Genomic DNA, 22,229 nt, shown 5'->3' with positions numbered 1-22,229 from the left:
TAAAACAAATGACCTCATTTACTTCTTAGAATAAGAACTGAGTGCCGTGTACATGAGTAGATGTTCAATAGAGAAAATAGAAAAGTGCTTTGTAGACTCTAAAGTGCTATTTAAATACGACCTGTTCTTTGTTCTCTTCATGGAGAGCATTTGGCTTCAACTGGAAAACAAGACCCAAAAGGTAACTGTTAGGTTCAAGAGAAAATCTGAAACATTTAATCTATTTTCCTGTGATCCAAAATACTTCATGTTTAATGCAATGCACTAAAACGACCGGGCGATTGTGGCACTGGAGTGCTCGTAATCGGAAGGTTGCAAGTTCGACCCTCCTTGCTTGCTGGTGGTGTTTGGTGGGACCGGTGGCGCCTGTGTACGTCAGACTCACCTCTGTCAGTGTGCCCCAAGGCAGCTGTGGCTACAATGTAGCTCATCACCACCAGGGTGTGAATGGGTGAATGACTGATTGTGTTGTAAAGCACCTTGGGGGGCTCCAGGACACATTTACAGTCACTTTTCCCAATACATTTTTTAGGAAATTACAATGTTCCACCAACATAAAGACAAATTCTAATATTTAGAAAGAAAAGACATATATGAATCACAATTAACTGTTGACATTTAAATGTAAATGTAATAAATTTACACTAAATATTCAGGTGAATGCAAAGTTTGACAGCAGTAAAACAAAATACAAGTACACAAAATGAAAGTACACAGTCGTTCATAAGACGTCAAGAAAAAGGAATAGTGCTTTTTAATTAATAGTTAAATCTACAATGACAAATGAACCTTATTTGATACACTGATGTTCATTCACAGAACTAAGAATGTTTTTGTATGCAACATCATTTAACAGGCAGATTACAAGTGAAACATGAAAAGTTAGAATATCATCCAAATGTTCAACATTTTAGCTGATCAGACTGTGACACTTTGAATCTAGAATATTGAACCTGTCTGGTATTTTGAATACGGGGTTTTCATAAGCTGTAAGCCACAATCATCACAATTATAACAAATAAAGGCTTGAAATATCTGGCTTTGCATCTAATGAGTCTACCTCGTATATTAGTTCAAATTTTAAGTAGAATTACCGACATTAACAAACTTTTCCACCAGATTGTAATTTTTTGAGTTTCACCTGTAGAGAATTATCTGGTGTGAAGAAACCTGCAAAATCTATGTGTTTCAGACAAGTAGATGCCATGAGTAGTAGGACATTTACAATCATTTTCAAATACTTCAAACTGACATTTTTATACCCGATTGGCAGGAACTGCATCTAATGTGTATAATAAGTACCTAAAGGATTATTGCATTGCTCAGAATGTGGCATGACTGACATGATGGAAAATCTGAAGTTGGCAAGTGATTAGTTTCAATTACATTTTTTGTTGAAGGTGTAGTTCACTGAATTTTTTTTTATTATAATCATCATTCTGAGTTTTTCATGCAGGCTGAACATGAAAATAGTCTCCTACACCTATCTCCTGCACTTGATTCTGATAGAGAATAGACGATTAAACTCCAGGATTAGAAAAGTCTGACAGATCTATGTCACACTGTCACTGAACATTCATGGACTCACCCATCTGGACTCACGAGAGGAAGGCTGTTGTTGGTTTAGCGTCCAGGAAACAGTAGAGAACATCTCAGCTAGTAGAAGCTAACGTTAGCTTTAGCATCTCCATCACACAGGAGAACTCCTCCAGGCTTGTGCTATTTGTGGAGATAAAACATCAATGTTTCAGAACAAATGGAGTCAGTGGTAGTTGCGCTGTTGTTAGCCAGAGGTGTGAGATGTCCAAGTAACAGGAAATACGACTCCAAATCCTGTCACATGACGCTACTTTCTCCCCTTGTACTTGAATTCAGTGTCGTTTGATCCCCCCTCCCTCCATCTGTGTTCCCTTTTAAAGATCTGAGTTTAGATTTTCATGTGTCAGGCAATAAAGGGTTAAACATCACATTATTAAGCTATCTTGTTGATATTTTATGGTAATTAAAAGAGGAAGACTGTTCAATATGAGGATGTAGCTCCATCTAAACACAATTGAGGTTTTTAACAAAAGAAAAAACAAACACATTTGAAAAAGTGTTTGAATGAAACAAGCATTATAGAATGTTTTCCATCTGTTAGATGGAGCTTTGAAACCCAACACTTTACAGCATTTTCGTGTGTGTGTGTGTGTGTGTGTGTGTGTGTGTGTGTGTGTGTGTGTGTGTGTGTGTGTGTGTGTGTGTGTGTGTGTGTGCGCGTGCGCGCGCGCACTAATTGGCTGGTCAGGAAGCATTTGCAAACGTCATCCTTCCAGAGGTTCTGGCCAATCAAGAAGCTCCGGTGCAAACCCACAAGTTATTAATCTGAAAGACCGGAGGGAGGAAAGTGTAAATATGAAGGTCGGAGATCTGGCGCTTAACTTGGGTGTCCGGCTGTGAGAGTGCAGAGAGAGGAGCGTCAGCAGCCTGCGTGTCTCCTCAGACGCTGAGGGGAGTAGCTGAGGAAGGAGGAGGAGGGTGAGGAGAAAGGAGGTGGGGAGGATTTCAGCACGGGAGCTGTTCAGTGCTGCTTGTGGAGGAGTCTGGAGCTGAAATAAGAGGGGCTGTTGCGTCCGGCTGTACGTTTTCCTGCGGTGAGACTCAGGGGATAATAAACTGCTGTCATTCATTTTCCCTGCGGGGCTGCAGACGGGGCCAGCCGGCGCGCGCACACTTCATTCCTGCCAAGTCCTGCAATGCTGGACGGCCGGGATTGAGACGGGAAGGGTAACGTGTCCGGCAACAGCCAATCTGTCCCCGTTACGGTGAGTTAAACTGCCTTCTGCTGCTTTTCCTTTTTTCATCTCTTACATAACAAATTGACAAATGCCAAATATGCAGGTCTAGAATCAGTTTTATGGAGAGGAAACTCACATAGGTTACTCTGCAGGGAAGCCTCATACATATCCTTGCGAGAATATTTAGGTCAGCATCACTGTGGGTGTGGATGCATTTAAAACTGTTCTTGCACCTCTCCTCTTTATTTGGTTTTATTCTCCTGAAAATAGACACAAACTAGATCTTAAAGGGGGGAGAGGAGGGGATATCGCTGCACCACTTTTAAAGCTCCCCAGTCCAGGTTTCCCTCCACCTCTGTGAGCAGTAAGTTGTCTGTGAGAAGACACACTTCTTCCCCTGCCATGGCTGAGTGTTTTGGAAAGGATGCTCCCTTCTGCAGCAGATACCAGTTTAGGCAGCTCTGTCTACTTTTCTGCAGCTCCACTGCCTCTTTGGCGTTATCTCCTGGCCCAAAGAGGTCCCTAAACAAGCCAGATTTGTTAACCTTGGAGTGAGTCCTGCCTCTCAGCCTGTGGCAGATCCTTGCAGCCTTAGCAGCTTTTGTTTTTGTATAGAACTCTCTGAGAGCCTTCAGCTGGCACATGATCTCTGCCTCATGAGGTCTCCAGCCTAACGATGCATTGAGATTTTAATTCCTCCTCCATTCAGCCTTCTTCTACTTCTCTTTTTTATGTGCTTCATTCTCAAGCTGGATTGCAACCCCCACATTTGCTGAGCTGTGAGCATTTCCTCTGAGAGTGTCATCATGGAACAGAGGGAATGAGCTGAGAGTGGGAGAGTTGTTGAGGTTTCACACTCATCTTTCCTCCAGAAATGGAAACATATATAGATCAGTTGTTGATAAGATATCACTAAACCACCTTCCAGCCTTCTGATTTTATTAGAGCATCTCGGTTTTGATACATTTAGGCACATTGAACGATGGATGAGATCTGGGTGAACTCGTTAGAGTAATTAGTTCCAGCTCTTTGCTTCCCTGGTCTGTGGGTGAGATCCTCGGCTAGAGGCGGACTCGTTCCCATGAAAAAGCATGCTTTGTGATCCGCTCATTCACCCCCCCCCCCCCCCCCTTCCCATGAAACAAGGAATGAAAAGGAGGACTGGTTTGGGATTCAAATCAGCACATACCAGTGACAACCAGCGCTGGGAAGAGAATCGTACAGTCAGAGAAACACACACCCCCATGATGTGAGGGGAAGCCAGACACAGCTTAGCATCATGCTGTTATGTTCAGAAATGCACCAACATGTAACAGCATAGCAGCTTATCATGGCTCCAACATAGAGATGCTTTACAGTATTTAGGTTTAAAATAAAGGCGTTAGAAGATGCTTTTACGCACTGAATTTGAATCTTCTCCAATTGGACTCCATTAACATGTTTATGGCAATATACAGTTAGCAGCCCGAGTTTAGCTAAATTCCCAGATGAGGCAATAAGAGTGGAAGGAAAATCCATTTCACTGGATTTCTAACAAGATGTCTACAGAGAAGCTGTAATATGTGAACACTGAAATAATTGCTTTGTTTTGTTGCTGGGAGCCAAACAGCTGAGAGACTATACCAATCATTAAAAGGATTTTTTTTTCTCAAAAAATTTACTTTTCTGCTCTATTTGATTTTAAAAGCAGTGTTTTTTCCCTTTTATTGAGATAAACACACGTGAATGCAATCAGTATATTCACAGAGAAAGATAACTTTTGTTTTTCTATTTTTTCTTAATTTGGGGCACTTAGGGTGGTAATCCCTCATAATTATGTTTTCAACAGTGGTGAAAGGAGCATGGGATTTTTGTACTTAAGTAAAAGTGGAATATTCAAAATTTTTACTTAGGTAAACAAATTAAATTAACAATAAATAGTTTTTTCAGAGCTTTAAAATTAACCTCAGTGTCAGTTGGGTTAAAAACATCCATATTTAATACCACTGTAGCAGAGGCAAATTGATGGTTTTATTTATTATGACCATGAAGATGTAATATTCTATATAAATATAAAATATTAACCTGCAAGGTCTTTATTGTAATTAATCAGAAGATTCTAGGATTTAATTCAGATCATTGAGCAGGAAGGACTTATTGTTAACAGAGCGGGTATTTAATAGAGCCATGCTGAGTGAGGTGGAGGAATCAGAAACGACAGAAACAGCTGGAGTTAGTGGACATAAACTAGCAGGGTTAGATCCTTTGTGTTTATAAAAACCACTTATGGAGGGAACAGGAGGAGAAACCACTGAGGAATGAGGATAAACCGACCTTAAAAAACTTGGACGGAGAAACCACGCCGCAATGCGGCCTGGCGGGAATGCGGAAGTGTCGCTCAAGTCACCAAACATAAAGACAAGAAGCTAGAAGATAACGCCGATGTTTACTAGATAAACCACGCTTCGAGAAAAGTCTTATTCTCACCTGGATTCCTGCTCGTTTACCTCTTTTCCTCGGACGTTTTTCTGGGACCAGATAAACATCGCTGGAGGCGCCCTGGTTGGGATCATCGCTTGGCTCCGGGCCCAGTGCGCCACTCAGATAAACAAACAGGGAGGTACGCCCTCGGTGCATCTTGGACGATCGTTAACGAATGGAAGGACAAAAAAGTCTGGCGATCATAGAAGGTAGCAGGGACACTACTGAAGAGGATCGCAGACAGGAGCAAGGTGGAAAAGAGGAGGTTAGTGGAGAAAAGTTTGAAAAAGGGGCTGGTGACTGCGGCTAAGCCAAGCACAGGCACCATCTTGTTACTGACTGGAAGTAGAATCACACAGCGTTGTTTACGACAGTTATAATTACACTCTCAACCAGTAGGGTGGAGGAGCAGGAAACTGTTCGCTTTTACTTTAAAATATGCGTCTTCAAAAGTACTAGAAAGTAAAAAAGTAAAAGTGTTCAACTGACATTGCATTGTGTGTGTAGATGTGTACTATCAGACTGGAGGGTAGAGGACAAAACACAAATTAAAGTACTTTTACCTTTGGAAGTGCAGTCCAGCGTGGACAGGGGTATGTGTTGTCAATCTCCATCAGACCTGGTGTGGGGTGAGAGTTAGACCAAATACAAATTAAAATACATTTACTTTTGAAACTTTAGAAAATGTAGTGCAGTAGAAACTAGGACCTCAAGAAAGTTACTTAAGATATAGATAAAATGTACTTAAGGACAGTAACAAAGTACTTCTATTTCATTACATTCTGTAGTTGCTAAAAGTTGCAGCTACCACATATGATTAGAATACATTCAGATAAAGTTAAAAACCAGTAAATCGAGTTAGTGCTTTAACCAAGCTTGATTCAAATCTGCTGCAGGATCACCTCCAAATGAACTTTTTCAGTAGAACACTTTAATAATCACTCCTTTTTTGTCCGTTTCGTGAAAAAGGTCACTAAATGTCAAGAGTCACACATTGATATTTCTGTTGTTTCATTAGACTAATAAATTGCTGCTTTATAACTTTCCCATGATGGCACTAGAGCAGCAGGAGCCTGATAATAAATACAGACTTCAAGGGCTCCCTGCTGGCCTGGTCTAACAGGAAATACACAATTACAATTTTAAAATTCCTTCGTTTCTAAGCTGAAGAAAGACACCCACAGGAGCCGGAGCCACTGCAAAATAACCTCAGGTGGACTTAGTTCATACCCTCCCCATCAGCGAGGCGGTGATGAGAGTTGCCGCGAGCCAAAACAGCTGAAGAAAGTGATGTGTTTAGTCTGATGTGATTCTGCAGTCTTAGACTGGAAAGTGAAGTCTACAGATTATAAAAATGAATCACTCTGACGAGTGCAATTAATTATGAGGACTTGAAAGGGCACTTTGGCGCCACCTCAGTCTTTATATCAATACACCTCTTCAATTCCCGAGCTCTCAGGAGCCTGCCAAAGTCTCCAGAGTGTGCTGACATTAATCAAGAGCATTAACGCGAACTGAGCAGGAACGCCTGCCCAAGTGCAGAAGAACAAAAATGTGGCAAAAAAACAGAACAACACAAACAAGTAGGGAACGTGCCCCAGAGGACATAAAAAGAGGGTGAACTGCTTATTTTCTTCACCATCTCTGGAATATTCTGGTGCATTGCCTTCTGAAATAAATAAATAAATAAATAAATAAATAAATAAAAATAAAATTAAAAAGCCCAGCCACATATGTCAGGTTCTGCCCCAAGGAGCGGCCCAGTTTTCCTTCTCTTCATCCGGATCTTTTTTTATCCAGGGGCATTTAAATCATTCAGAGGGGTCTAAGAAGGAGAGCAGAGCAGCGAAAGCAGCTGCTTCCATCGCGGAGCCAGTGATCGTCAAGCCTCGGGGAGTTCCAGCCAGATCTCGTCTGCTTGTTTTGCCCATCACATGTAATATGGAAGGTGAATCTGGGTGACTGCTGAACCTTGGTGGATCATTATTATTACAACTGGTGGATGAAAGGAAATACTGTATAAAAGAAAAAGAAAAGTGTCTTTGAAATAGGCAGATGGGTGAAAAGAAATAGTTATTTATGCCAGTTATTTATTTATTTTTAAGTCAAATTAGACTTAGTGCTTCTCTGAAACATTGCTACAATTATAACAGATATTAGTCAATGAGAAAGGCTGAAATTTTTAACTTGTTATATGTATATACACAATGATAAAATTGTTGGTACCCAATGCAAGAAAAACCCACAATGGTCACAGACACAACTAGAATCTGACAAAAGTAATAATAAATAAAAATTCCATGAAATTTATCCAATGAAAGTGAGACATTGCTTTTCAACCATGCTTCAACAGAATTATGTAAAAAAAAGTACTCATGGAACAGGCCTGGACAAAAATTATGGTACCCTAACTTAATATTTTGTTGTACAAACTTTTGAGGCGATCACTGCAATCAAACGATTCTTGTAAGTGTCAGTCCGACTTCTGCACCTCTCAGCAGGTATTTTGGCCCACTCCTCATGAGCAAACTGCTCCAGTTGTCTCAGGTTTGAAGGGTGCCTTTTCCAGACGGCATGTTTCGGCTCCTTCCAATGATGCTCAATTGGATTGATCTCATCTTTGTCTCATCCGTCCATAGGACATTCTCCCAGAAGCTTTGTGGCTTGTCACTATGTAGTTTGACATATTCCAGCCTGGCTTTGTTATGAGTTGTGATTTTTATGTTTTATGAGTTTTATGAGTGTCCTCCTTTGGTCATTTCCTATGAAGTCCACTTTGGCTCAAACAAAGATGGATTATCTATCATTATCTCTCTAATCTCCTGAAACAACTCTTCCCTCTGCTTTCTCTTGTCCATGTTTAATGTGGTACACACCATGTCACCAAACAACACAGTAACTACCTGTTGCCCCATATATAGACCCAGTGACTGATTACCAGAGTGTAGACAGCTGTGATGCTAATTAGTGGACACACGTCCCTTTTGTTACATTGTTTCAGTCTTTTCTTGGGGTACCTTTTGGGAACATTTTGCATAAGTCATTATTAGTAAGGTCTTAGATAATGATGAACAAATCACTTATTTTTTATTAGAACATTTATTCTATTTTCATGGCATAGTATGTTAACAAAAACAACAACAACAACAAAAATCCCACAACAATTTAACATAACAATTACACTTTCCATGACAATAGAACAGAAGTGAGATGAAGAAAAAAATCTTATGATCTCCCACCCCTTCCTACGTCAATATTGCTACAAGCTTAACAGCCTGACCGGTACCCGAATACAATAAAACACAAATCAAACCCAATTACTCTTCATCTTCAACAGCATTTCAATGTTAATAACATCAATTGTAATTTTTTTACTTTCCATGTGAGAATATATATTAACAATTTTCACATTCATTTTTACACAACTTGAGTACTTTCTGCTTATACTGATATTTAAATTCAAAAGTGTTTGAGCAACATTTTAAATTATATTGTAATGAGTTCCATTGTATCACACCAGTGGAAAACCAGTGAGCATGTCTTATACTGAACCCATATGTGCCAGGGAACATCAGGATGAACTCAAAGATTCATCATTCAATCTGAGTACACTTTTTTAATCTGCTTATCCAAACAGTTTTATGAATGTCTTTCAGCCACTGCTGAATCATGCTAAAGCTGCAAGTGCCTTTTGCATTTGGATGTGACATGCCAATGTGCTTCCTCATCACTGATCAGAGATCAATGGACACCGTGGCTTCCTTTAAGCCTCTGGAGGCAGGTGTTGCAGATTTGCAACAGTTAAAAACTACCTACCTGGTTACTCCACATACGTATTTCATGAACATTTTTACTCAGAAGTAACCCTGAAGGACTCAGTTGTTCGTCCTGTGACCAAAACTTAATTTGAGCCTGAGAGGATTAAAAGACAGCTCAAAACTTATCTTTTCACATTTGCTTGTGTTTTCTGTTAATCAGACATATTGGTGTTGCTTATCTTGAAAGCTGATATGTGCTACTAACTAATTTGAGGTCAATAAGGTGTTTGAATTGCTCTTAGTCTGACCCCTGTCCTGAGACCAGTTTTCTGTGAGAGTCTTCAGTAGAAGGAACTCCCATAACTACATAGACCTCAGGTTTACAGAGGTACGCAAACCCATTCACCACGATAAGGTGGCAGTTCATCGAAAGGAATGTTTAAATATATTTAATTATTTTTTATTTAATTTTTTTTCTTTCATCAATTTTTTTTCATTTATTTATTATGCAGTTTTCAGTAAGAAATCTTAATAATGTTTAAAAATAATTTCCCGACCTGACGATGACGCCCTTTCCTTCTCCAACGAGATTTCTTTTTGACGCCAACATTTTCCTCTCCCATTATCTCAAATGACAGGACTGTCAACAGCAGGTCAAGTCTGTTTTCTGTTTCAAACTCGTTTAATAATTCAGGAAACAAGAGTTTGATCAGTTTGTCCATTTCTGCTGCCGTTTGAGAATCAACCAGGTTTACTCTGGGTTCACAACTTCTTCTTTTTGCGGGAACTCTTTATAAGAGGAACATTAACTTCCTCTGGTTCCTCAACTGTGTGAGTTTCAGACGTCTCACTCACGTCTAGAGAAACATCTGCAAATGCAAAACCATTATTTTCTGATTCTATATTAAAAACTTGCAGGATTTCATCATCTGCTTCAGTCTCTGACATAAAACAATTTTCCTCATAAATGGTGACGATTTGCAGAGTTTCAGTCGGCTTAGAAGGAACATTTCGTTCTTTGGTTCCTCGACTGTTAGAAATTCTGACGTCTCAGTCAATTCTGAAGTAAATTCCTTTGATGGACAACCACTACCTGCATTATCATCCACTCTTTGAAGTAATTCCACATTTTCTTGACAATCAGATGTAGAGACATCGTTTTCTTCAGGAATAACCTCAATTTGCAGAGTTTCTGTTGATGCAGTTTGTGGTGAGGAACTAGTTTCTTCAGAAATGATTTCCTGGCAAGTTTCTGAGATGTCCTTCTCAGCCTGACGTCCTTTCTTTCTCCTACGAGATTTTTGCTTGACGCCAACATTTTTCTCTCCCACTATCTCAAATGACAGGTCTGTTAACAGAAAGTCAAACCTGTTTCAAACTCATTTAGTAGCTCAGGAAACGAGAGTTTGATCAGTTCGTCCATTTCTGCTGTCGTTTCAGAATCAACCAGGTTTTCTTTGCTGTCAGAAATATTTTCTGCAAAATCGTTCACACTTTGCAGGATTTCCTCATGTTCCTCAGTCTCTGATGAATAAACACAATCCTGCATTTCTGTCTGTTTAGGATGAACATTCACTTCATCTGGTTCCCCGACTGTCAGACACTCAGGCATTGCAGTGATTTCCAAATCACAGTCTGCTGAAGGTAAAATGTAATTTCCTTCATAATCGATCAACACGTCTTGCTTTTTGTCATCAGTTTGAATCTCTGATGCAAAAGCTTCTTTTTCTACATAATTAGTCACTATTCGGACAATTTCAGAGTCTGAAAGAGTTTCTTGTTCCAAGAGAACATTTGGATAATTTTCAGTCTGATTAAACAAATTCTTCTGAGACTGTCTGAGTTGAAAGAGTTCTTGTATCTTTTGTTAGTAAAGTCTCTTTTAATTAATTAATTTCCTCTTGTTCCTTCAATTTGTATGCCAAATAAAGAATTTTATTTCAGAATTTTATCATCCAGTTCTTTCAGAATTTGGTTTAAATCCATCAATATTTCACCATCTGGAGGTTCCCCGAATACACATTCTCACATCCAAAGCATCAAAATATGACGCGTGTGACCAAGCCTCAATATATGATGATTCGGGATGCCCCAGCGCGTCAGGAGACGATGATCAGGGATACACTGATGACGCACCGTCCCAGAGCGTCGTTATTCGACGCCGGTGGTGAGATGGACATTAGAACGACTTGTGGACTACTTAACCTTCCCCTCACTCCAATCCTAACCTTAAGGTCACAGTTACTGACTTTAAGGTTAGTATTGTGGTGAGGGGAAGGTTAACTAGTCGATTAATGTCCATGTGACCGCGGGCGTCAAACACTGACGCCAGCGGAGCCACGTGTCCCTGCGTGTCCCTGATTGTCGTCTCCTGACGCACTGGGGCATCCCGAATCGTCATATATTGAGGCTTGGTCGCACGCGTCATATTTTGATGCTTTGGGTGTGAGAATGTGTTGGCTGGAACTCTGCAGCTGGTTTCTTCTAAGTCGCTCATAGATTCTTGTTTATCGCCATATTTCACGTTTTCCTCGTCATAAATTGGGTCATATGGATAAATGATAATTCCCACATCTGGTAAATCACGCAGTTCTTTTTCAACCAAATCGCCCCACAGACACGAATCTTCATTATTTTCAATGGTACAAAGAGATTCCATCTCAAAGGTGTTTGACAGAGAAGTGTTTTCAACCATGCTAAATATAAATGATTGCCGATGGGTTCTGGAGACACGTCTGGAAGAGATGCTTTCCACATGAACACTCGAAGACTTATGACAGGAGTCGGGTCAGGGTGCTCTTTATATAGGCTCTGGTCCAGTGTGATGTAATAAAGTTGTGCGAATCGTTGACTTAATAATTGTAACCAAATCAAATTGGGGCACTAGTAAAGATTCGCACCTCTACTATGTAAGAGTTTTAACTCTGTGTCTGTATAAAGTTTGTAATGAATCAGTTTTTGTGTGTGTATGTTGGTAAGAGTGGGTGTTGGGGGTCCTGGCTGGTCTTGGATACATCTAAGGGGATCCTCAAGGGAAAAGAGGTACAACAGCTGTAACAGATTAATTTATGCTAACAAATCTGAACACACACAAAGTCGGAAAACAGAATGTCCTGACTTCGGATTGGATCTGTACACCTGGCAACCATCAGATTCTGTGATTCACGAAAAAAGCTAGTATTTCAGTAAACATTCAACTGATTGTCAGGCAGTGTTGGGTTGTTTTAAAAAAATGGATATTTATAATTGGAGATATAAGAAAACATCAATACACTTAAATATTGTGAATTGATATTTAGCATTCATGCATGATTAAAAGTGGGTTATTGTTTTTTTTTATTGTGAACAACAAGATCTTGCAAGAACACTGGGTGTGTCCTGGAAGCGTCTGACCTGAATCTTTCAATTATATTCAGTCCTAAAACGTGCAAATATAAATGAAAGTGAATGTATGAAGGTTTGAAACATTTGTGGGAAATCTCTGATCTGAACCCTTTAGCCAAAGAAGATCTACCAGGAAACATCTGACAGATGAACAAGCCTACTGCATTATGTGCTAGATTTATAACTGATGACCAAACACTCGAACTGGTCAGCATCTACAAGCCCTTCACTGCAAACCTTCTGATTCTCATCTGTCAAAGGTTACATGTCGTTGTTAAATGTTCTGCAACACTATAAGTTATAGACTTAGAAAAACATTAATAGATGACATTTGTACATCTACAAGTAATCTATTACACTTTTGCTTCCCCTAATGTAAAGTGTGAACAACTCATTATTTATAAATGTTTTAAAATCATTTGTAGCTCCACTAAAATAATTACAAATGCTATTTAGGTGTAATGTTTTACTTTAGGCCCACAGTAATCCATCGATAAATCTAATGTTTGGATAAGCCTTTATTTTCCTTTCCTTAGAAAATTTAGTGAAATTGTAACAAGAGAAGTTGTAAAAAAGACAAATGAATAAAAAAAGTATATTTCTAGGGAAGGAAGTTACACCAGTAAAAGACTGTATAACTCAGAAGTGATACATGAAACGAATCGTCTAAAATTTTTATTTAAGTATTTGAATATTCTTTATAGATTCAGCTCTACCCCCTTTTTTCCAAACAATACTTAAAGAGACAATGTGTAGTTTTCACCATTCATTTCTGGAAACATCCATCAACATGTTATTAAAAATGAATTAAATTATGCCCAGTTGTTGAAAAACATTGGTGACTTTGTCACATACAACCATAAAAAATCAGGTCTAAAACACATAGGAGCGGCTCCAAGTCTCTGGGCAACGTCACATTAGATGCCATGTTTCCATCTGTAGGAGCCCATGAGGACAAAATGCATTTACTGATTAATCACAAATGATTACAAAACATTCATCTTTCTTAAACATTGTTTTACACATTTACCTCTTCACTTGTTGCCAGTGATGAAAGTGAGTCTGATGTGCTCGTTATTTTGCTAAAGTTTGCACTCCCCAGTGCTTTTTGAACCTAATGAGCATCCGTTAGTAAGGTCTTGCTCCAACACAAAAATACTGCTTGCTTGCAACGATTTAGGTAACACACTGTCATTTTAAAGAAAATAAATAGCATAATAATAAATGAAAAGGGTTTATAATTGTGTGGATTATTTTTTGTAGATTTCATCAACATTTAAATGATTTCATGTTCAAAATTAATAGAAAAATGTATTCATGATCATTTAGGTAATTCTTTATAAATCACTGGTGTGTCATAACCTTACATATAATCAATGATGATTGTGACTTTATACATTTTTACATAATTTATAAACTATTATCGAATGTGGAAAAGAGTGTTTGCAAATGTTTACTTAATCATTGTTTAATCACTTGTATATGTCATCACAGCTTCTGAAAGGAATTGTAAATATTACCCAATACCTTGAAAATATTTATTAATGACTTATTACACACTTATTAATGTATTTGTAAATGTTAGTATAAGCTTTATAAATTATTTGTATAACCTATTAATGGTGTAATTAATTAATAGTTATATAATGGCATAGTTATAAATGTTTAGTAATAAAACATTATAAAATGTTACCTCTTCATTTTTGTCCAGGCCTCTTCTATGAGTTTTTTTCTAAATAATTCAGTTGAAGGATGGTTGAGAAGCAATATCTGACTTTCATTGGTTAAATTCAAAGAATTGTAGATAGAGATTTGTCACAAAATCTTGGAGAGTTGTGTGCTCTTAGCCAATCAAAGGAGAGATGTTCAAATATGAATAAAAATGAGCAGGATCCCAAATCCTGCCATTTTCTGAGCCCCTCTCCTCCGGCTATAACTTTTTCTTCTTGCAACAGGAGCGTGAGGTGTTTTTTTTCCCCCACAGAGAATAACTCACAAGTCATTCATGTATACTAGAGACCACAGCAAATGTATTGAAAAAAAATGAGTGGAGGAGACCTTTAATTTATATAAAAATACCTAAACAACTAGTGGGTTTGTCACATTCTTTATACCAGGTGATTCAAAATAACTAACAGCAATGGCCACAGCTAAAAGGACCAGTATTTGTCATGGTTACTTGATTTAATCCACTTCTGCACATCTGCAAGCTCCAGCGTATCCAGTGTAGATGTCTCACCCTGCTCCGGTTTGATATTGTTTAAGTTTTCTTTTAGCCTCTTCCACAGTTTCCAAACCGCCGAGGCCATTAAGCCATCACTCTGTCACCAACAATCCCCCAGAGATTCTCAATTAGAGTTAAATCAGGACTCTGGGCTGGTCTTTTCATTATTTCAGTGACATTAGCTTTGAGGATGTGCTTTATCAGTTTTACAGTGTAGGACAAAAGGGCAGTGACCGGCAGAGAAGTTGGATGCTGGTTGAGAGATTCTTGTCTGGAGCTGCTGGAGGATTTTCTAATGGACTTTCGTTTTGCTGCCTTGCTTTAAAAGTTATCACCCACGACTTCACACTTAGGCCATAAAGTGGAATGAGACTGAATCTATACTACGAGAAAAAAACATTAACTAAAGAAACATTTGTTGGGCCCTGCTTTGGTCTTTGGAGCTTACAAACATCCCGTAGTGGAGCGGTTTGGTTCCAGCCGAGGCAGAACAAGCTCAGGTTACGTGGAAGTAAACAGCGAGTGGAAAGCAGAAGAAGTGGAGTAAATCCACACAACAATCAATTGTTTCGTGACTATCTTTTCATCCACTGAGAGGAAACAGGAAGGATTTTTTCCCCTCACATTTATGCATTACACACTTCCACATTTCCTCTGGCGACATGAGACTAAAAACAGCCCGTCTCCCCGTAGGCCGAGTCATCGATCTATCGCTGATGGGTTCAGAGACTGAAGAAGAATGAATGGTATAAGGATGTTCTATTTGCTTGAGTGCACAATGTTCTGGTGGGATGGACAACATAAATGTCATCTTTAAGGTGTTACTAGGTTTTTGGGAAAAACGAGACTTGTTAGCTTACTAGGTTTAATGTGTTTGGGCTGATGCACTTCCTTAGCAAGTAACCTGGATAATATTGAACCTGTTCATTCATATTCAGACAATATCAGGTTAGACAGATGCCTAAATCTAGTTGTAGATATGCTCTTCCCATGCAGGGATCAAAAATGAAATATCTGCATTATTATACCTCCTCACTAATTCTCACTGAGCTAACTGTGTAGCTACAACAGCAATATTGTACGAGGTTCTGCAGTCAATGTGCAGCCAGCTCAAGGTGCAGTTTGCAATTCATACCAAACACATGCTGTTTTTTTTAATATTGTAGCACTTTGAGATTTCAGTGAAATGTAAAGTGCATTACAAATCAAGTGTATTATTATTATTATTATTATTATTATTATTATTATTATTATTATTATTGTTGCATTTGGAAAAGTAGACTCCAGTTACAGAAATACAACATAGCTAATCCTGACTACAGTTTTTGACAACAAACAAAGGAAAATGTGTTTGGTGTAGATTTAAAATTATGTAACGACTTGATAAAATATTACTATCTGCTGGTTAGTAGGTGGATGTGCTCATTGTTAAGGAAACTATAGGAAGAAGTGATGTATGTTTACAAAGCCAGATCTGTGTGTGTGCCTGCCAGCAAAGCAGAATAATCAGCCTCTTGATCCTCTGAAGCAGACTGTCTGAATCCCCTCAGACACCAAGACAGTAAACAAAGGGTTTTTTCTCCTTAAATGGGTAAGAATGTCCTGCTGCCATGAACAGCCAGTAAATAGTCTTTCAAGAATAAATTTGTGTCATTTTGGAGCATCGATCACTTAAACCTAATGAGATTTTGGGACAACAAGCTTGAACTTACTCACTGCCCTTACAATAAATACAATTTTCAAGGAAACATTTAGGGCTAAATTAGATGTATTATTATTATTATTATTGTTGTTGTTGTTGTTGTTGTTGTTATTATTATTATTAGAGTATGACTAACAAACACAAAAAAATTCATCATACAACCTGCAGGTCAGTCACTTAGTGGAGCATATTTTAATCTCTGCATGACATAAACTTAAGGGCAGTTTTGGTTTGCATTTACCACCCCCTTGTGTCCGCTTAGTAGAACCGAAAGCATAACTTATCTCCTCACCATGCATTCGTCTTTTTTACACCTTATTGTGTGAACTGAAACTCTAATTTCCCTCTGGGATCAATAAAGTATCTTTGATTGATTTGATTATTCTGACAGCTGAAACATCTCTGCATCCCTTCATTAGTGTCTATAGGCATGATTCATCAATAAATCAAACAAATCAGCTGTGTTCATGATCCAAAACATGCAGGAATCATGCTGGAACCAGACTGCAGTGCCAGGTATGCCAACTCAATTTTTTCTAAGCCCAGAAGACCGGACCAGCAACACTGAAGTTGCAAATGCATTATTCTGGCCACAGAGGGCGGTGGGGATCTGAGTGACCTTTCATTAACCCTGTAAAGAGTTGTTTGAGCACTGGCCCAAGAAAATGATTTAACAATATGAAAAAGTTGCAAAGTATTCCTTTAACTGAATATATAGCTTTCTATACACACACACACACACACACACACACACACACACATATATATATATATATATATATATATATATATATATATATATATATATATATAAGAAATAGAAAACTGGGTGATTTCGAGTTAGAAAGTCAAACTTTATCACTATACAGTGCTATTCACTTAACATATATCTGTTTTAAAATTATTATTTCCTGAATTTATATTTAAACCCTTTTTGCCTTAATAAATAAAAGAAGGCCAACTAGAAACATTCAAGTCACTTTTTCTTGGTGTTGAAGTTAAATGGTTAAGTAGTTATTCTATTTTTATCTTAAGTGTATTTTTAGCCATAATGCCACAAAAATGTCAGCTCATAATAAAGCAGCCTGATTCCTACTAGAACATGAAAGTTCTAAAATAATAATAATATCATTAAAAAACAACTTCAGTGTCAAAATTTAGTGGCTAACTTTCCAGGATGTGAATCAAACATGCCACCGCTCTCTCTCTCTCTCTCTCTCTCTCTCTCTCTCTCTCTCTCTCTCTCTCTCTCTCTCTCTCTCTCTCTCTCTCTCTCTATCTCTCTCTCTCGGGAGTGAGACACACGCTCATGCACACAAACCCACACAAATGTTGATCCGCACCAGCGCTGTCAGTCAGGCACAGGAAAAGGTGTTGATCACCCTGACAGGTCTGTGGTCAAAGCTTTTGGATCTGAAGTTTGCAAGTGGCAGGTTGTGCAGCGCTATCTAATGCACTTAGGTATCAAAGCCAGACTCTGACCCATTTATGTCAGATTCAACTTGTACGCAGTTGGGGAAGAGAAAAACAACATAAGGACCTTATTTAATATTCATAAGTTAACCTCCAATATGACAAGGTCCTCTGCATATGCAGATATCTTATCAACAATGGCTTTTCTTGCAGCTCTGTTTGGAAAATGCAAATGCAGAACAAACTTCTTCCGCATCCTGTCTTCTCTCATTTAGCTTCTTCCAATTTGTGGATGTTTTGGAGATGAAAATAACATAATGTGGAGCTTTTGCTAAGGCTTAAAATGCACAGAAGTGACACCTCTGCACTGGTGCATCTGTCTTTAGAACTTTGAGATGCTTATTTGACTTTTGAGGATTATTTCATCTGGGGTAAGCAGGATCCTTCTGCTGTTAGCTTCCATGTGAGTGGTTTTAGGACACCTAATGACACATCTATTACTGTTATTGTTTCCCATTTCCTCCCACTGTGAATGAAGCCCATTCACTTTGCCGGCCATTAACGAACAATTTGTTTTCTGTTTATTATCTCATTTTAAATGGTATGGGCCATTAGGAGCACAGAGCAATAACACAGAGTCCAGCTGAGGATCCAGCTGTGAGAGCCGCTTAGAAGTGATATATCAGACACGGTTTGTTTACTTTAAGCTCGTCTTCAAGCATGCAAACGCTGATTCATAAGGGACCATAAGACAGGGGTAAATGTTTACAAGCACAATTTAAAAGCTAATTTCTTTAATGTTTAGCATTTAAAGGTTGTCACTCCCTGATGTTAATGTAAGCGCTTCTGAGTTGGAGTGGAGGGACACTTAAATTAAGTCCTTATGATAATCTCAGAGCTTTGCTGTAAAATTCACATTTTCTCCAGTTGCAGTCCAGGTATATGGAGGGGCTCACATACAATAAAGTCTTCAACAGCTGTGCTTAATAGCAAAAATAAATAAATAACAAATTTGAATACCTGTCCACTGTAGTGACCATCATGCATCAAAGGGCTAAAGCAGGAATTCAGAGTTAATTTTAACCTCAGAGGGAACTATCTAGAGCTTTAAAGCTACAATGGTAAATTTGGAGAACAAATTAGCTCTGAACATTTTTTTCATGCCTCTTAACAGCGTTCTAACATAATATAGCTATAGATACATTTTGGAGATGTAAAAAAAACAGACAAAATGGTTCTCTCATATTTGTCTAAAATCCTCCACCTTAACATGTTTTGGACCCAAAGCATCTACTGGACCGTCCAGTTTTCTGTCTCGCTGTACCCCTGCACTTCCCTGGGTCCTCCACTTGTTACACACTTTCATATTTAGCAACAGAACACCACTGGTGTGAGAGGCTCTCTGCTCAATAATATCAGAGAAGGAGAAAAAGCCGGCTGCTACCACTCCAACTTTAGGACAAACTAGCACCAAAAAGAAAAACACAATTTGAAGTCACGAATGACAAAATAAATTTGGATCTAGAAAACAGCGACAGGTGTTTAGCACTATCTTGTTTGGTCCAGCATCTCAGGTTTTTGGTTCCGGCAGAAGCATCTCAGGGGAAATACCCGAGGGGAGGGATGAACGTCTGTTATGTTTGCGTTCAAAACCTAGCTTGTGTGGAGAGTTGCCATATTAGCTTCAAGCCCTTTTCCTTGATCCCATGATTATGGCTGGAAACAATGCCCTCTCATTCATAAACACACACCTCTAGCCAGGTAACAGAGATAAACACATTGTTTAATAATAACCATTCTCATGTTATACTGTTTATCCATTTATATATACATATACATGTGTGTGTGCTTGACACCTGTACATAAGCAGAGGACTAACGCTATTGGCTAATGCTAAGCAGTGCTCAATTCAAATTGCATGGGGCCCAACAGGACAGCAAAATAAAATAAAAATAAATGAATAAAACTATGTATTGCTACATTATATCACAATAATAAGATTATCACTTTTACTAGATTAAAAAAAAGTCATACATAATTCCTGAAAAGGGAAGGAAACGGGATTTTTACTTCAACAGTATTTGAGTCTTTGATAAATCATTTTGCATTTATGCTAAGTGTGAGTGAAGGTTTACTTTTGTGATATGACTTTTTATTTGTCGTGATCAACGCCGTCGGCTCTTTGGCGATCCTTTGTTGTTACATTCAGCGTTCAACTCATATGTCCACAATAAACACTCTGGTTGTACGTCTTGATAATTTAGGTGTTTTAAGTAACCATGAAAGCATGTACATAACAAATAAACACAAATGTACTTCATTTATATCATCATGATTTTGCTTGATAAACCACAATATTTGGAGAAAAAAAGTTTAATTTTACGTTTATTTAATTTGAGTTAACGTTTAATTTGAATAGATTTATGCACATGAGGCAGAAGACGTGCGGCTTATCTTCGCTGAAGCCAGCATGAGTTGTACTCTCCTCTGTCTATGAAGTTCAGTGGTGGCTCAAAGCCTATAGGAAGCTTTTAGAGTTGTTGCCTGGGAAGGAAAAGAGAGGGAATGACTCCCATTTCACTCCAGATAAATGTGATTAAATTTCACACAACCACTTACACACAGCATGAATGGATGGGATTGGATTTCAGAGCTAAGACACATGTCCCGCGAGTAACGTAATCAGCTCGAATCCACCATGCTGCCTTTCTCAGCAATGCAATTTCATCTCACTTAAGTGGAAATGAGAACTTAGTCAGCTTCTGCTTTTTTCACCTGACTTCATAGCATAATAAACCACGCAGACAGTTCCCGTCATGCTTTAAATCTACAGAGCCCGCCCTTTTTCACTGCCAAGTAGAAAACCACATTATCATAATCAAATTGTGTCAGGTTTGACTTCTAAAGCCTTTAAAATAGAGTGTTGAACTAGTTTTCCCCACAGGAACCAATGATGTAGATCCTAGTTTAATCTCAAATTGTTCCATTTAGGAAGCACGGTTTAAGTTCATATTGTTAGATATGTGCAGCAAACCGAACCCTGTAAATGCCTCTTGCAGAAGCTAATAATTATGATGTGTGCACACACACACGCACACACACATGCACAAACACACACACACACACACACACACACACACACACACGCACACACACACACACACACACACACACACAAACACACACACACACACACACACACACACACACACACACACACACACACACACACACACACACACACACACACACACAAAAGGTTAACTCTCTATGCCCCCTGGCATTATTATGAATTTTATCATGCTGATATGTGATGAAGTCAAACAATATGAGCTTTTTATGAGAAGGTCAGCAGATCATCTGCTGCTTGTTGTTCCGAAGGTTCGGTACAAATCACGGGGGGGGAGCGTGCCTTCTCTTATGCAGCCCCAAAACTCTGGAACTCTCTGCCCCTCCGTGCGCATCTGGCTCCCTCTGTTAGCAGTTTCAAGTCGGCCCTGAAAACACACTTCTTTAGCATTGCCTTCCCTCCGTGACACTTTTCATGACAATCTAGCACCGGATTTGAGTTTTTAATTCCATTTTTATGATTTAGTTTCTCATTTTTGGCACCTCGCACCATCTGGTATTTTATTTCATGTTATTTGTGCCATTTCAAATGTTTTAATTATTCATCGCATTATTTTATTTTTATAGTGCTGTTAACTGTTCTCCTATTTTATTGTTTTTAGTAGGAATTTTTATCTCCGACTATTTATGCTTTGTTCATATGTATTTTGCCTGTTCTTATTGTGTTTCTTGGTCAAGCATTTGACTTTTTTATGTACAGCACTTTGGTTAGCTGCCATGCTATTTTGAAATGGTGCTTTGTAAATAAATATGGAATGGTAAGGTCATGCTGGCGAATATCCCAGGTGAATTCATAAAAGGAGGTCTGGGATGTTGGGTGGTAAATGCCTCTTTCTGGCTGGAATGGAGGTGACGTTGAACCACGGTTTGAATGTGAAAGGAGGCTCACTGAAGAATATTTTATCTAGGAAAAAAAAGATAGCACCATCTTTTTCCAAAGGTTGTCCAAACACTACCAGTAAAACATGTTCTTGTCTACCTTTTGTAGAGTTGTGGCAAAAATAATGAAGAAATCAGATTGCCTGGAAAGACGACATCAGAAATGCCTTCAGATTGTAAGCGGATGTGTTTCATATTTAGAGCTTGTCAGTACACTCAAGGATTCCATGCTTGTCAGAATGAAATTGCCATGTCAGAGGAAAGTGCACCTTCCTGAAAATGGACATGGAATTTGAGGGAAGTGCAGCTTAACCTTGGATGAGAAGGGACTTCAAAGGGGTATATAATCATTGAAAAACAAGATTTTGAGACACAGCGAATTTAACAAATTGCCTAAAAGTAGAATTATCCACTGATCCTAAACCAAGCTGTACTATCCTCCTATGGTGCTCCATGCTTGAACACGTCCCTTTTCCTCTGATACAACATTTTATTTTTGACAA

At 38.6% G+C, this 22,229-nt stretch overlaps 1 protein-coding gene across 3 annotated transcripts in view; it reads left to right on the top strand.

Annotated features, from left to right (window-relative positions):
- Positions 1-2,662: 2,662 nt before the first annotated feature.
- Positions 2,663-22,229, top strand: part of phf24 (PHD finger protein 24) — a 61,561-nt gene continuing 41,994 nt past the window's right edge. For 2 of the 3 annotated variants that reach the window (XM_054744167.2, XM_054744165.2), the window contains exons 1-2: positions 2,666-2,804; positions 10,559-10,639. The gene's annotated coding sequence lies outside the window, so the exon portion shown is untranslated. Of the gene's footprint in view, positions 2,805-10,558; positions 10,640-22,229 lie in introns of all 3 variants that reach the window. The other variant, XM_054744166.2, reaches the window with a different exon arrangement.

The sequence above is a fragment of the Nothobranchius furzeri genome, chromosome 6, assembly GCF_043380555.1.
Source record: "Nothobranchius furzeri strain GRZ-AD chromosome 6, NfurGRZ-RIMD1, whole genome shotgun sequence".
Classification (NCBI taxonomy): domain Eukaryota; kingdom Metazoa; phylum Chordata; class Actinopteri; order Cyprinodontiformes; family Nothobranchiidae; genus Nothobranchius; species Nothobranchius furzeri.
Note: the sequence above shows the minus strand (reverse complement) of the source record. Positions and strands in the feature narration are given on the sequence as shown.